This window comes from Capricornis sumatraensis, chromosome 7 (genome assembly GCF_032405125.1).
Source record: "Capricornis sumatraensis isolate serow.1 chromosome 7, serow.2, whole genome shotgun sequence".
Lineage (NCBI taxonomy): Eukaryota > Metazoa > Chordata > Mammalia > Artiodactyla > Bovidae > Capricornis > Capricornis sumatraensis.
Genome location: NC_091075.1, coordinates 8,262,442 through 8,278,598, shown reverse-complemented (window position 1 = coordinate 8,278,598; position 16,157 = coordinate 8,262,442).

Sequence of the window (16,157 nt, the reverse complement as noted above, 5' to 3'; positions counted from 1 at the left end):
AGAAAATGTCAAACTGTTTTCCAGAGTGGCTGTACCATCTCACATTCTCGCTGGCACTGTATGAGTGATTGAGTTTGCCCACATAAGCATTTGGTGGTGTCGTTTTGAGGCATTCTGATAGCTGTGTAGTGCCATCTCATTGTGGATTTAATTTGCATTTCCCTAATAGTTAATGATGTTGAGCATCTTTTCATGTGCTTATTTGCCTTCAGTGTGTCTTCTTCAGTGTTATGGAACCTACAGTCTTCTGCTAAAAGCATTTTATGTAAAGACGGTATTCTCTTTCCAGTAGAAAATTGACCATAGTACAGTTAAGGAGGCTGCCACTCAGTTAGTCTGGGTACCTGTGAGGTCAAGAAGCCCAGTATAACAGTAATGAAGGATCAGCTCCACCCAACCCAGGGGTCACACGGCTTCTGGGCAGCGAGGCCCTTAACCTCGTCTGAGGACGGTCTGTTTCCTTTGACAATGGCGGAGAACTGAAATGTGACCATGCGGCAGTTTGTGGTTTCTCTTGTCGGCTCTTATAATAGTTATTGGAATACATATTTTATATTCCCCACTAGACTTTTTCTTTAATTTAAAATTTTCTTTTATTTATTTTAATTGGAGGCTAATTACTTTACAATATTGTAGTGGGTTTTGCCATACATTGACGTGAATCAGCCATGAGTGTACATGTGTTCCCCATCCTGAACCCTCCTCCCACCTCTCTCCCCATCCCATCCCTCTGGGTCATCCCAGTGCACCAGCCCTGAGCACCCTGTCTCATGCATCGAACCTGGGCTGGTGATCTGTTTCACATGTGACAATATACATGTTTCAGTGCTACTCTCTCAAATCATCCCACCTTTGCCTTCTCCCACAGAGTCCAAAAGACTGTTCCATACATCTATGTCTCTTTTGCTGCCTTGCATATAGGGTCATCATTACCATCTTTCTAAATTCCATATATATGTTTTAGTATACTGTATTGGTGTTTTTCATTCTGACTTACTTCACTCTGTATAATAGGCTCCGGTTTCATTCACCTCATTAGAACTGATTCAAATGTATTCTTTCTAATGGCTGAGTAGTAATCCATTGTGTATATGTACCACAGCTTTCTCTTAAGGGGGCTTCCAAGGTGGCAAAGTGGGTAAAGAATCCACCTGCAATGCAGAAGGCACAGGAGATATGGGTTCAATTCCTGGGTGGGGAAGATTCCCTGGAGGAGGGCATGGCAACCCACTCCAGTATTCTTGTCTGGAGAATCCCATGGACTATAGGAGCCTGGCGGGCTACAGTCCGTAGGGTCACAAAGTCAGACATGACTGAAGCGATTGAGGATGCATGCAGACTCTTAAGGACTTCAAGGAATGGGTCTGTTTTTGATTTATCATTTAATTCCCACAGGCGTTGGCACATGGGAAGAATTCACAACATTTTGTTGAATAAATCAGTGAGACAGCTTTCTGCCGTGGTTGTAGGGGACAAATGATCATCTAAAGTAGTCTCTCTTTCACTTCACTTGTCCAACGGTGTTTAAACCTGCACTAAAGGAAAGGCCTTTGGTTAGGTCTGGGCAGAGGGAGCAAAAGGGATGCTAGCTCAACTCTAGATTTAGGTGGAGGAGACAGAAATTAAACAGTCTCACCAGTAAGTCTTAATGCCAGACTCTGGTAGGTACTACAAAGAAAAATTAGAGTGAGATGAGCAATTACCACTGAGACTAGACACCTGACTTTGTGGAGAGGGCAGGCGAGGAAGGCTTCTTTGAAGGACTCATTCGAAATGAGCTTTTAAGTTAATTTGGAATTAATTAGAGAACTGGTGAGGCGGGGGAGGGAGAGAGACAAAGAGGGAGAATGAGAAACGGAAAAAGAGAGAAGAGGAAGAAAAAGGTGTTTGGCTGTTTGGCGAGACGGTGTTTCCAATTTCACGCCAAAGGGACAGAACTGGGATCTATGACATTTGAGAGACAGGAAAGAGTTTACTGGGTGGAGACAAAAACAAGAGGTATAAGAAGGTGAAGTAAGTCTGAAAAGGTGGTGGAGGCCAGAAGTAAAGGTCTTTGTAGTTTTTTCTGACCTTGTTAAGGCCTATCATCTTAAAACCAGACTAGCGTGGCAGGTGGGTTCCTTTCCACTAGCGCCACCGGGGAAACCCAAGCGTGGAAGCAGCAGACAGACAGTGGCCTCCAGAGACTGCTTACTGCTTCTAAAGGGACGGTGCTACTCGACATGCTTGACGGTATTTAGAACCACAGAGGCCCATCGGACAACACTTTCTGGCCTCTCATCAAGGGTCTGGCAGAATCTATTTAAGGCAAGAAATGTAGACAGACATATCTCTGCACTTTCCCCAATTCCCAGATTATCTCCACTCTCTTGTCTTTCTCTTTTGGAGCACTTCGAGCCAGGAAAACTTCTCCCCTTCTGGAATCTATTCACTGGTAATCAGTTTTGATCTGTTTCAGACTTTTTAGGCTGTCCTCCTCCAGAGGTTCTGAGCCATCAGATCCCAAGAACCTGTACTTGCGAAAAGCGTTTTGTGTGACCTTGCATGTAACCAGGATTGTGGGTGTGTTTCAGGTATCCATTGAGGAAGAAGTGTTCTTTGATCATCTTTCCCTTGGAGTGAAGCAAAAGAGAGAAAACTTTTTTCTCAGAAAGATCAAGGAAGCTTTCCTTAGTCATGTAGTAGTTAACTTTAAAGCTTAATTTTTACCAAAACACCATTACTAGTTGTTCCAGTTTTTGAAAGGACTAAATGGAATAACAGTGATGAGGTGTTTTATTTGATTGAACATTGAACTTTTGCCCTAAATATCAAATAGAAAACTTGATCCTATGCCAGTAGTACCAATATTTAAACACATTGCAAAGACAAGACTATTTTCTTAATTCTGTTTTTTCCCGTAGGGTTTTAAATTTTTGATCAAATGTCTGTATTGGAAAATGGATGGTGTATTGTCAAGAACGTGAGTTTTGGATCCCAGTTACCTAGCTTTGACTCCCCCCTTGTCCTTCACTACATACATGAGAAGACAAGGCAAACCCATTTACAGCATCCTCATTTGTAAAAGAGAGATGAGAGTAAAAGTACCTACCTAATAGGCTTGTCATTAAAATTAGATAATACTTTGGAAAACTCACTATGGTTCCTAGCACAGTAATCCCTCAGTTAATGTTAGTTACACTCTTAGGAGACTGTGAGACTTTGTACTGAAACACAGAACACACTCTCCGGGCTATTCCTCCATGACAAAGCAGGGAGATGGATCAGGCACTAGTGTTGACTGACGAACTGTAAGCTGCACGCTCCCTCTCAGGCAGTTTATGTATGTCATCTGATTTCTTTGTAGCAGATTTGTGAGGTAAGAATCATTATTTATAGTTTTACAAACAGAGAACCTGCGGCTCAGTACAGGTAAGTAACTGAGAGTCCTAGATCTGACAATTCATAGAGGCGCGTTTGTCTAATTTAAAAGTCATATGGTGTTTCCACAACTAAACAATGTTTGCTCTCTGGAGGAAGGAAGTGTATCTAAGCCACCTCATGCTTAGGTTGGTTCCTAGATTATTTAATTGGAATGTATCTGACTGTTTTCATTAACTGTCAGCACTGTACTCAGGCAGTAGAGAATTCACCTGCAATGCGGAATACCCTGGTTCGATTCCTGGGTTGGGAAGATCCCCTGGAAAAGGAAATGGAAACCCTCTCCAGTATTCTTTCCTGGAGAATTTCATGGACAGAGGAGCCCAGCAAGCTCCATGGCTTGCAAGTCCAAGTCCATCAGGTTGCAAAGAGTCCAATGTGACTGAGTGACTCACACACACACACACACACACACACACACATACACACACACACACACACACACACACACACACTCTTCTCCTCAAAATGGCAGGTCGTGGAACCCTTAGCCAAAGCTGGAAGCATGTGCCAAAGCTCAGACAGGAAGTTTGTGTCATCTCCCAAGGTGGATAGTACACTCCTGTTACTTTAAGGACCCTTACTTGGGCTTTAGACAGACTGGGCGGAGCAGGCAGGACTTGAAAGTGCTCTAATTGATGATTCACCTCCTGATGTCCACTTGTTCACGTCTCTAATGACAGATACCAGACTGAACTGTGGTTGAACCTTTCCCCTGCCTCTCCAACGCATCCCCATTCTGGGTCACTGTCCCTGTGAGTAACTCCTCTCCTGCTGCTGCCTGCTAATTGATTTCTACCTTCACAAAGAGGGAAGAGAATCCTTGGCAGTGAGCACTTGTTCCACTACCCTTTGCTGCCCTCTGCTGACCATACCTGGAAATTATGTTTAACCTTCAGGCCCTTGGTTGAAGGCCGATTTCTAAAGAGTGAGTGAATCCTGGCATACAAAAATGGAAATAAATAAAATAACTGATATATCATGCATCATTTTCAAAAGCAGAATTTCAAAAAATACATTAAAATGTATTTCAAATTTCAAAAAAAACACACACAAAACACAGTCAACTAAATATTTAAACGTACCTTTAAAAAATACAGTCATACCTCAGTATCTATGAGGGGTTAATTCTACCCAGTATGCCCTGTGGATACTGCCATACATGGATATTCAAGTGCCTTGCGTCAAATGGTATAGTATTTACATATAACCTATGCATATCCTTCTGTATGCTTTATATCATCTATAGATGATAATCTTGTAATCTATAAACGCAAGGTAAATATAAATATTACATAGTAAATATTCACATAGTTGCCAGTGCACAGCAAATTTAAATATTGCTTTTTGGAATTTTCTGGAATTTTGAGGGGAACACTTTTTTATCTTAGGTTGGTTGAATCCGTGGATGTGAAACCGGTGGACACATAGGGCCTATAGTACTAGCTTATATGTACATAAACCCTGCCATCCACATTTTCATTCACGGGAGAGGTCTGATAGCACAGTTGAAAGTTATGCAACCAGTATTAATCTTTTTCATCATGCATGTGTATGAAAAAAACCATAACATTTAGGAGAAACCAACAGCAAAAAATAAGAAGGTCCAAATGGAACAGATTTAAATTGACTCCTGCAGAAAACAGGAGTCTCTCTACTTAAGAGAACTGAAAAAAAAAATTGATTAAACTACCTGCCCTACCAAACTTAACATCTGCAGGTCAAGAACCCAAATAATCAGTGGTTAGGAAACAAGAATAATCAGAGAAGAAAGATTTCTTAGAAATTAAAGGTCAGTTCATTTCAGTGGCTCAGTCGTGTCCAACTGTTTGTGACCCCATGGACTGCAGCACGCCAGGCTTCCCTGTCCATCACCAACTCCCGAAGCTTGCTCAAACTCATGTCCATCAAGTCAGTGATGCCATCTAACCATCTCATCCTCTGTCGTCCCCTTCTCCTCCTGCCTTCAATCTTTCCCAGCATCAAGTTCTTTTCCAAAGAGTCAGTTCTTCGCATCAGGTGGCCAAAGTATTGGAGTTTGAGCTTCAGCATCAGTCCTTCCAATGAATATTCAGGACTGATTTCCTTTAGGATGGACTGGCTGGATCTCCTTGCAGTCCAAGGGACTCTCAAGAGCCTTCTCCCACACCACAGTTCAAAAGCATCAATTCTTCAATGCTCAGTTTTCTTTATGGTCCGACTCTCACATCCATACATGACCGCTGGAAAAACTATAGCTTTGACTAGACAGACCTTTGTTGGCAGAGTAATGTCTCTGCTTTTTAATATGCTGTCTAGGTTGGTCATAGTATCGTTGCCTAAATGAATAAGTTATTTGAAAGTCTTGATGATTGAGTTTAAGGAATCCCATTTGACCTTGACACTTGGAACATTCATCTTTCCATCTTATCATGTAGATTACCTTATTTTTCTCAACAAATAAAGTTATTCAATATTTCAGTAAGTAGTAATTCATAATGCAGTAATGTAATTGCTATTTCAGTTTATAGAATCAGCATATAAATAAAACTTGGAAGACAATAATAACTATAAAAGAGAATCTAATATTGACATTGATCATGTAAGAAAAAGGAATTTTGAACGTTAAAGGCAGCAGATACATGTGGACGTTTATTTCAGGCACAGATTCTTCTCACCTTGTCAAGATACGCTATCTAAAATTGATGTAACAAAATATGGAGACTAAGCATATTATTTAAAGTTATAGCTAACCACCAGAAGAACCAAAATACTATAACTGGAAAAACAGCAATGGATAAAGAAAGATGAACTATACTTATCATCTCTCAGTAGATACTGTCTAAAGTTGATGAACAAGAGGTGGACGAACTAACCTGGGTTTCAGAGGTATGGTAATAACCAGCAGCAGAATAAAAAAGTGTTTAAATGTGGGGAGCTGACTTAGATATGGGGAGTGGGAGAATGAGGTCAGGTAGAGAACTTTCCATTCGGCACAACTCTGTACTGTTGGATTTTTTTTTAAAAAAACTTGCATCTGTATTAATTTTACACATTAAAAGTGAAAAAACGAAAGCAAGAAATTTCTGCAGCTGCAACTCTTGGCGCCACTTCCCTCCGCAGCTGCAGTCTTTCTCCTTACACTAACGATCAGTCAGATCCTGCCGAGACAGGAAGGAGGGAAACAGCAAAGTTTCTGCCCTGAAGTTTAGGTTTAGGTTTTTCTCTTTTGGCTTATGCTTGTGTTTTATGTTTTCAATGGCCCACCTTTTGGAATACTAACTTTTGGATTTAATCTGTGATATCTAGAATCTCCTTAAAGTCTTGCTAAACTTTTGAATCCTTCTGTTCCTTTCTCTTAATTTTTTTTTAATTGAGGTAAAATTAGTATATCAAATTCATACAAACTTCAGGTAGACAATATTATAAATCAATATTGGCATACAGTACAAAGTAATCAGTAAGTCCAGTAACCAGCCATCACCATACACTTGATCCCCTTCCTTCATTTCACCCTCCTTTAGCCCCTTCCTTTCTGGTAACCAGCAGTCTGTCCTTGGAATCTATGAGTTTGTTTTTGTTTTTTATATTCCATATAAGAGAAATTATATGGTATTTGTCTGTCTTCACCTGTCTTATTTCACTTAGCAGAACGCCTTCGAGCTCCACCCATGTCGTCCAAGGGCAAGGCTTCCTGCACTTCTGCTGCCTACTCTTCTGTTGCCTGAGCGCGCGAGTGTGTGCGTGTGCGTGTGTAGCATCTCTGTCCATCTTGGACATGTCGGTCATTTCCATATCTTGTGTGTGTGTGCGTGTGTGTGTGTGTGTGTAGCATCTCTATCCATCTTGGACATGTTGGTCATTTCCATATCTTGTGTGTGCGTGCGTGCGTGTGTGTGTGCGTGCGTGCGTGTGTGTATGTGTGTGTGTGTAGCATCTTTATCCATCTTGGACATGTCGGTCATTTGGCTGCCTACTCTTCTGTTGCGCGTGTGTGTGTGTGTGCACACGCACGTGTGTCTGTGCGTGTGTGTAGCATCCTTATCCATTTTGGACATGTTGGTCATTTCCATATCTTGTGTGTGTGTGTGCACGCGTGTGTGTGCGTATGTGTGTGTGTAACATCCTTATCCATCTTGGACATGTCGGTCATTTCCATATCTTGCGTGTGTGTCTGCGTGTGTGTCTGCGTGTGTGTGTGTGTGTGTGTGTGGAGCATCTTTATCCATCTTGGACATGTCGGTCATTTGGCTGCCTACTCTTCTGTTGCGCGTGTGTGTGTGCACGCACGCGTGTGTGTGTGCGTGTGTGTAGCATCCTTATCCATCTTGGACATGTTGGTCATTTCCATATCTTGTGTGTGCGTGCGTGCGTGTGTGCGTGCGTGTGTAGCATCTTTATCCATCTTGGACATGTCGGTCATTTCTATATCTTGCGTGTGTGTGTGCGTGTGTGTGTCTGCGTGTGTGTGTGTGTTTGTGTATGTGTGTGTGTAGCATCTTTATCCATCTTGGACATGTCGGTCATTTGGCTGCCTACTCTTCTGTTGCACGCGCATGTGTGTGTGTGTGTGTAGCATCCTTATCCATCTTGGACATGTCGGTCATTTCCATATCTTGTGTGTGTGTGTGTGTGTGTGTGTGTGTGTGTGTAGCATCTTTTTCCATCTTGGACATGTCGGTCATTTTCATATCTTGGCTGCTGTAATAATGCTGCGGTGAACACAGGGGTGCCTGTATCTTTTCAGATTACTGTTTTTCTTTTCTTTAGACAAATACCTGAAAGTTTTGGGTTGGCCAAAAATGTCATTCAGCTATTTTTTCTATAAGATGCTATGGAAAAACCTGAATGAACTTTTTGGCTAACCCAACAGAATTGCTGCATCAGTTAGAAATGCTGTCCTCAGTTTTCAAAGAAGCCTTCAAACTGTTTTCACAGTGGTTGAAGCAGTTTACATTCGCACCAACACTACAAGAGTAATCCTGACCCTCTGGTCTTACTGAGATCCTGGTGTTTTAATTTTAATTTTGACTCTGGTCACCTACTGCCTATCTGGGTCCAACTCAACCTACCTAGGTAGGAAGGAAAAGTTTATGGAAGTGATGACAATCACAATAATCAGAATAAATAAAGCAATGTCTATTATTAAGTTAAAAAACATAGTGCTAAGGAAGTAGGGTGATGGTCTCTACCCCATTCCTCATATTTTCATGGAGAAAAGTGTACTTCACTCCTAGAAAGAATATGGTTGGAAGAACTTGGGAGTAGAGGTTTTCTCTAGACCACAATCTTGCATGGGACAAGAAACTAGAACATCTAACTTTCCTAAGAAGGCAATAATGTCTCGCGTGTTACTCTGAGACAAAGCAGGCAGCATATACGGGGAGATAGCACGAGCACCACCCAAACCAAACAAGAGAAAGCACAAAGAAGAAGTACACACATATATTAAACCTGGACAAGCACAGCTGTTGGGCAGTTTCCGGTCAGCGAGAGCAGAATCCCAGACCGTGGATTTGACTCTGGCACAGCTGGCTGGCCTGCTCTTCTGGGACTGGGACCCACTCTTCTCAAGCCCTCACTGTCTCCAACACAGGCACAGCCGAGTCGTCTGTCGTGTTCTTTGGCTGAGAATAGCAGTGTTGAGCCACATTACACAACTAGAGATTAGGATTTAAAGAAGCTCCATTCTTATGAAAGAGAGCCTAGGATGCAGCTGCAGCTATAGGAAGCCAGACAACTATGTCAGACCCTCGGGCTGATAATGAGCCCATCACATTGGGAGTGAAGGCATTTGGGCTTTAATTTCTATGGTCTTTTATTTGCAGGGGGAGTTAGTTTTGAGGAAGTCAAATAATAAGCGCTTCCTGTTGTTTGAATTTGGAGCGTTTTTCCACTGTTGATCCAGTCTTTGTGTTCATTTCATAAAGTCTGCTGATGTATTTTGGACAGCATGCTAGGACACAATTAGTGATAAGAACAGAATAGGGAGTGAATTTTGAGTTTATGGTGCTGCATGGAATCCTGTCTGACTCATATGCTGCTAGAGTCTTTTGTGGGCAAAGAGTGAAATGCCCGTCAGTAGTTCCAATGGGGAGGTTTGTGCAGCCAGGAGCAGAGTGCCGGATGGTGAGAGCACACAGCACTGTGAGCACGCAGCCTGCCCCGCTTAGGGACGGCCACCCTGGCTTACGTCTGGTCTGATCTCATGAGGGCATGGCTCAGGACATCGCCTCCCAGCCTCCCTTCATATACACGTTGCCTTCGTGACTTTTCTTTATTTGCCTATCACCCACACTAATACTTCAAAAAAAATGTTATGTGTACTTAAAAATCTTTAGCGCGTATGTTAAAATGTGTTATGTATTTTTCTGAATACATATTAAAACACATAATCACCAAAGTCAAAAATGCTCATCGCCGTCACCATGAATATCATTTTCACACCGATGCCTGGAAGGTCTGGGCACCAAAATAACTGGCATGCTGCGAGTGGAGCACAGTGTGGTATGACAGAAGGGTGAAAACCCGGCAAACCCTGGGAGGGATGCACATTACTCCTGCCTCCAGGCTGCTGTTCTGATCCTGCTGATGGGAACCGGTACCGGAGAAATGTTAGGGGCTCCTCTCTCCACTTTCTCTCACACCATCCCAACAATGAAGAGGAACACTTTCTGAGACTTATGGGAGCTCAGGTAAGGAGCTTTCTAGTTCTGCCCTGGAAATTCAGGATGCAGGCCCTCTTATTCCCACACTAGGGGCCTGAGTGAGCAGGATGGAAGTGTTCTGAGTGTTCACAGTTCATTCATGCAGGAGGAGGAGCAAACCTGTTTCTGCTTTAGGTCTAAGCCTCACCCTCCTACCCAGCATTAACAGGAACCCCATAGTTTAGGTAGTAATAAATACATTCCAATCTCTTCCTATTTTCTGTGTCTGTTTCTCAAACTGGTTAAAACCCATATAGTAGAAACCCAAATTCCAACACAGCGCTTGGTACAAAAACAAGTGAAAGAATGACAGAAGAAAATGTTGACAGAAGAAAATGCTCCTGTTACACAGCAAAACGCTCTCTGCTTACAAACATTCAGTGATAGCTTATTGTGAAAAGGTTTTTTAAAAAGTTAATGCACCTCGACAGTCAAATATTGTAGCTGTGAGTTTTCTCTTCTCCAGCCTGGGGTTAGATTCATGTGGCACGTCTCCTTGGCTGAGATGGACACTGGAGCAGGAGAGCTCTTCCTTGTTCCCTAGTCTCTGAGAGGCAGTGAGGTACAGTAGAAAGGATACTGGTTTTGGAGTCAGGTCTGGGAACGTATTCAGGATGTTTGAAGTTGGGCAAATTACTTACCCTACCTGAATCTCACTTTTTACAGGTGTAAAATGAAGAGAGTTTGTTCTGAGGATTCTGATGCCAGAGCCCATTCCTATCTACAAGTTGAGCTAAAGATATTCTAGGAAGGACGCTTCCTACCTACTCAGTGTTCCTTCATGGTTACCCTCTAGGCATCAGTAGTTATGAAACCTTCCTTTTGGATGCAGCCCTTCTCTTTCCACACTCTTCTCTCCTCGCAGTCCTGAACTGAGGCTTACTGCAGAGGACTTGTCACTGGAGACAGACCTCATCCTTTCCTTTGCTCCATGGCCCTTCCCATGTCCCCTCAGCAGTTCCCAAGGCCACAGGCTGCAGCCCGAGTCTCTCACTTCCTCACGAGCCCCACCCTCTGGTCCCCTAGAAGGAATGAGACAGAACAGATGTAAAGCATTCACTGGTGCTTGGCACATGGTAGATAATCATTGCCTACAGATTTCCTTTTTTAGATCTGGAAACTTTGAGTTGGTTTCCACAGAGCTGTATTGATTATTATGGTTGCGTACAGCAATCCAAGAATGGTATTTTAGACATGAACTATTTTGGTATTACTGACTCAGTTTTTAAAACCACTAACTTCTGCACATAGACAAGGAGACTGCCCTTCAGATAGAAATCATATCCATGTCTAGGCATCTACTTGATACATCTGTATCTAACTAGTTTTTAGAGAAGTTTGAGATCTTTCCCTTGCATGGAAGCAGAGTGTGGTTAGCCTGCTTATGCTCAGAGGCCTTTTCCAGCACAGATGAAATTCCAAGACAATAAAGATTTTGATCAGATGTTAAGTTCCTTTGTGCAAACAAGCTTGCAGAGCAAAATGATGCAGATAAATGTAGATGAAAATGGACCTAGACAAATACATGAAACTGTATTATGTTTCTCTAGTAGAAACATAGATTAAATGGTAGGAGGACAAAAATAGGTGGAGTGGTAACATAAACTGACTTGTGTAATCAGAGGGTCAGCTCTGACATTTTTCTCTCTAGGCCTTTTCTAATAGTTTTGTTGCTAGGGCTACAATGTTTTTGCCAGATTGGAACAGGATTGTCCGCTCTAATGGAGATTAAGTAGTTTTCCCAGCTAGATTTTTTTTTTTTAAATAAGCATAGGTTAATTCTGCTGACTTTCAAAGCCATAATCATGAAGAATGGAAAGATTACTTGGGATCTGTTTTTAGAAAATATAACTAATAAAATTTGAAGTTTAATAGACAGGTTTTATTCCATAGTTATTCCAACACAAACTTTTATCATGGTTACAATGAATAAATAACTGAAATACAGTTTCATACATGGAATTTTTAAAAATGAGAAATTATTTACAAGTTAAGCCAAAAATTAATGCCCCACGGAGTAATGAACAATTCTCCTGGCAAGTTGGAAAGCTGGTTCACAAATGCTTGAAAATTCATACTTGATTTTTTCTATGAACAATATAGATAAGGTATAGGAAAATGTCCTGTGTTTTGGTTGCTTCCCATCATTGGTCAGAGTCATCTGAGGAGGAAATACACACTCACCAATGTAACTTCAAGCCCAGTAAAGGAAAACTGACTATTTTGGACACTGAGTTGCTAACAGGACGTAGACGGTAAGAGCCACTAAGAAAATGGTGAAGAAACATTCCTTTCGATGTGCTTGCTATGGAGTCAAATGAACTTCCACAGCCATGGACAAAGGAGACCATCTAAACTTTAAACACAGTGCCATTTACATGCCCACTGACCCTGCAATTCTTCTTGTGCACTAAAGCGTGAGAGTTAAATGAAATAGTTCATGTAAAATGCCTAGCAAGACAGATGCTGTGTTTTTTCTCCCGATGTCTTTTTGTAGCCAGAAGTCCCAAAGTTAACTTTCAATAAGAAAAGCTGACTGTTACAGTCAAAAGAAATTCACTGTATTAGTGACACCTGGTGGAAAACATAGGTATTACAATGCAGCATTATTTCAGCTATCCTGAATTTTCACATTTAATAAAATTTAGATAAATCTTACAATTACATGAAACAGAAGGTCAAGAAAAAATTAAATGTGTGTGTGGATAGCTACTTTATTATGCTAGTAATTTTTCAGCCCATAATTACAAAACATATAGCAGATTAGGAACCTAAGAAATTGAATGCATACTAGTAATAAAAATGTATTCAGCATCCATGTTTATACAGTGATTAAAAATAGAAGCATGTAGCGTTTTCACTGTTCTCAACCTCTTCATAGGCATCATATGCCAAAGGGGCTCCCTTCCCAAGTTTTCAGATAAAAATTCATTGTAGGGTGTCCCTATTCATTCATAGGGTGTCCTATTTCTTACCTCAAAGAAATAGCCAGTTATGTTTCAATTCAGGATTGAGATAAAATAGAGGGCCATCCCATTTGAGGTACTGTGGATGGATTCAACAAATAATGATGTTTTAACTGTAAGCCTTAAGTATCAGAGAATCAGTTGCTTTGAGCCAGGGACAGGTTTGAACATTTGTGAATAAATGAGCAAAAGTATCTATTACAGGGTCAGCAAACTGTAACCCATGGACCAAATACAGCACATCAGCTTTTTGGTACTGGAACACAGCCATGCTCATTTGTTTCCTTACTGTCTGAGGAGCTTTCGTAACAACTGACTCACTTGAGTAGGTGCAAGAGACCATATTGGCTACAGAGCCTAAACTGACCCTTTACAGAAAAAGTTTGCCAATCCCTGGTCTATTCGAGCCTTTCATTCAATTTTCACACCTCTCCCCACCATCTCCTTGGGAGGAGTGTATTTCCCTTTCCCTCTAAAGTTTGGCTTAACCATAAGACTTGCCTTGGTCAGTGGAATGTGGAAAAGCATCAGTGTACAAGTCTGAAGCGAAGCCTCAGAGTTCTGTGCCCCTTCAGCGGTAAAGTGAGACGTGTGGCCCGTAGACTTACGTGAGAATGAGGCAATCTGCTGACCTGCAGACCTGAAGGAGAAACAAATGTTTGTTATCACTGGTGTGCTTGTTTGGGTGTTAGTTGCTTAGTCGTGTCTGACTCTTTGCAACCCCACAGACTGTAGCCCACCAGGCCCCTCTGTCCATGGGATCCTCCAGGCAAGACCCCTGGAGTGGGTTGCCATTTCAGCCAATACGTGAGATTGTTCTACCTCTGCGTAAAAGTACCAGAGGACTGACTTCTCTGTCCAGCTAACGATACAGGGAGAAGGACCCTGAAGACTAGGTTGGATTCAGTCCTTTCTGGGGCTCTAGTTCAGACTTTGATGGGCTCAACTGGAACATGCTTTCATTCCTCTACTGACAGTAAGCAGAACTGAGTCAGAGTGCAGGCCAGGTCTGGAGGCTTACCAGACTCTCCTGGAGTCAACTTCTTTAACATGGTGGGGATGTCAGTCACAATTCTCTCCTCTGTTAGATTAAATATTTCCCTCCCAAGGTGAGCCTCAAGGTATAGAAAGGGAGTGGGGCAAGTTCGATGGGAATCGTAGGCCAAAGTTTTCCCAGTCAATCTTTCTCAATAAAGCTCACAGCTTGGCTTCTTCCTGCTCAACTCCAGTAAGTATATTTCTGAATCGATATATAATCTGTAAGAGGTAAAAAAGATCATGACTAGCTCCTCAGAAGACTCACAATAGAAATATGCAATCTAACTTAACCATCTTAACAACGCTGGCTGCGTCAAAGTGATCAAAGTATTTAAAAATGCAATTTCCCAGAATTCTTAGTCTTACATCTCAGCTTGTTAGAATGCTAAGGCTCCTCACTGTCACTTTTTTTTTTTTTAAACTATCCATGTTACTCTTTTTGAAACCATCAGTTTGACTCCTTTGGAGATGTCACTGGGTAACATCAGTGACCCATTTATTACAGAGTTCACAAATTTGTGACTTGAGAGTCCTTGGGGCTGCCCTAGTTCTCTAGTTTTCAGCCTTCCCTTTGATTCTTTATGTAGTTAATGCTCTTTCATTAATTTTTTTAAAGCCCATTTTTTTTAAAGAGTCTAGCTAATGCAGAATTGGTACTATAGAGTAACTTCTAGGCAATAGACTGTATGGCTGAAGCTCCTATTGAGACTAACATTCAAAACCAGAGCATGAATTTCTGGACGTAACTTGAAAAGAGGGTATGAATCATAATAAATCATAATAAATCAGTATTAAGATCACTAATATTAAATACATAAATGACATTTAAGTGTTGTCAGTAATTCATAATGTTGCTACTGGTGTGCTTTTAGGGGAAAGAACCAAGTTTATTATTCCTATTAGCAAAGAGGCAGTGTTTCCAGAAGCAGCCATTGCTTTCTATAAAGATTTTCAAACATATTTCCTAAAAACAGGACCATAATTTTCAACTCTCTTCCTATTTTTCCTCAAGTTCTACTTCTGCTTTCCTTCTCAATCTCTCAAACGTCAACAGCCCAAGAATTCAACTGTCTTAATAGTGACCACTCTAATGCACCTCACGCTGTTTGGAAACAGAGACTCTGTTGTTCAGTTGCTAAGCTGTCTGAGTCTTTGCACACTCCCAGGGTCCTATCCTCCAGTATGTCCTGGAGTTTGCCCATATTCATGTCCATTGATTCAGTGACGCTATCTAACCCTCTCATCCTCTGCTGCCCTCTTCTTTTTGCCCTCAGTATTTCCCAGCATCAGGGTCCTTTCCAATGAGTCAGCTCTTCGCATCAGGTGGCCAAAGTATCCAAGCTTCAGCGTCAGACCTTCCAGTGAATATTCAGGGTTGATTTCCTTTAGGATTGACTGGTTTGACCTGCTTCCGGTACAAGGGACTCTCAAGTCTTCTCCAGCACCACAGTTCGAAAACATCAGTTCTTCAGTGCTGAGCCTTCTTTATGGTCCAACTCTCACATCCATACATGACCACTGGAAAAACCATAGCCTTGACTAGACGGACCTTTGTTGGCAAAGTAATGTCTCTGCTTTTCAATATGCTGTCTAGGTTGGTCATAACTTTGCTTCCAAGGAGTCTTTTAATTTCATGGCTGCAATCACCATCTGCAGTCATTTTGGAGCCCCCAAAATAGTCAGCCAGTTTCCACATCTATTTGCCATGAAGTGATGGGACTGGATGCCATGATCTTAATTTCTGAATGCTGAGCTTTAAAGCCAACTTTTTCACTCTCCTTTTTCACTTTCATCAAGAGTCACATCTTTTCTTCCAAGGAGCAAGTGTCATTTAATTTCATGCTTGCAGTCACCATCCACAGCAGTTTTGGAGCCCAATAAAATCTGTCACTGCTTCCACCTTTTCCCTATTTGCCATGAAGTGATGGGACCAGATGCCATAATCTGTTTTTTGAATATTGAGTTTTGACCATCCCTAAATCAATAGAATTTTCACTTCTACATGACTGCTTTTCTTATTCAGGAAAAAAAGACATGGGTGGACCTA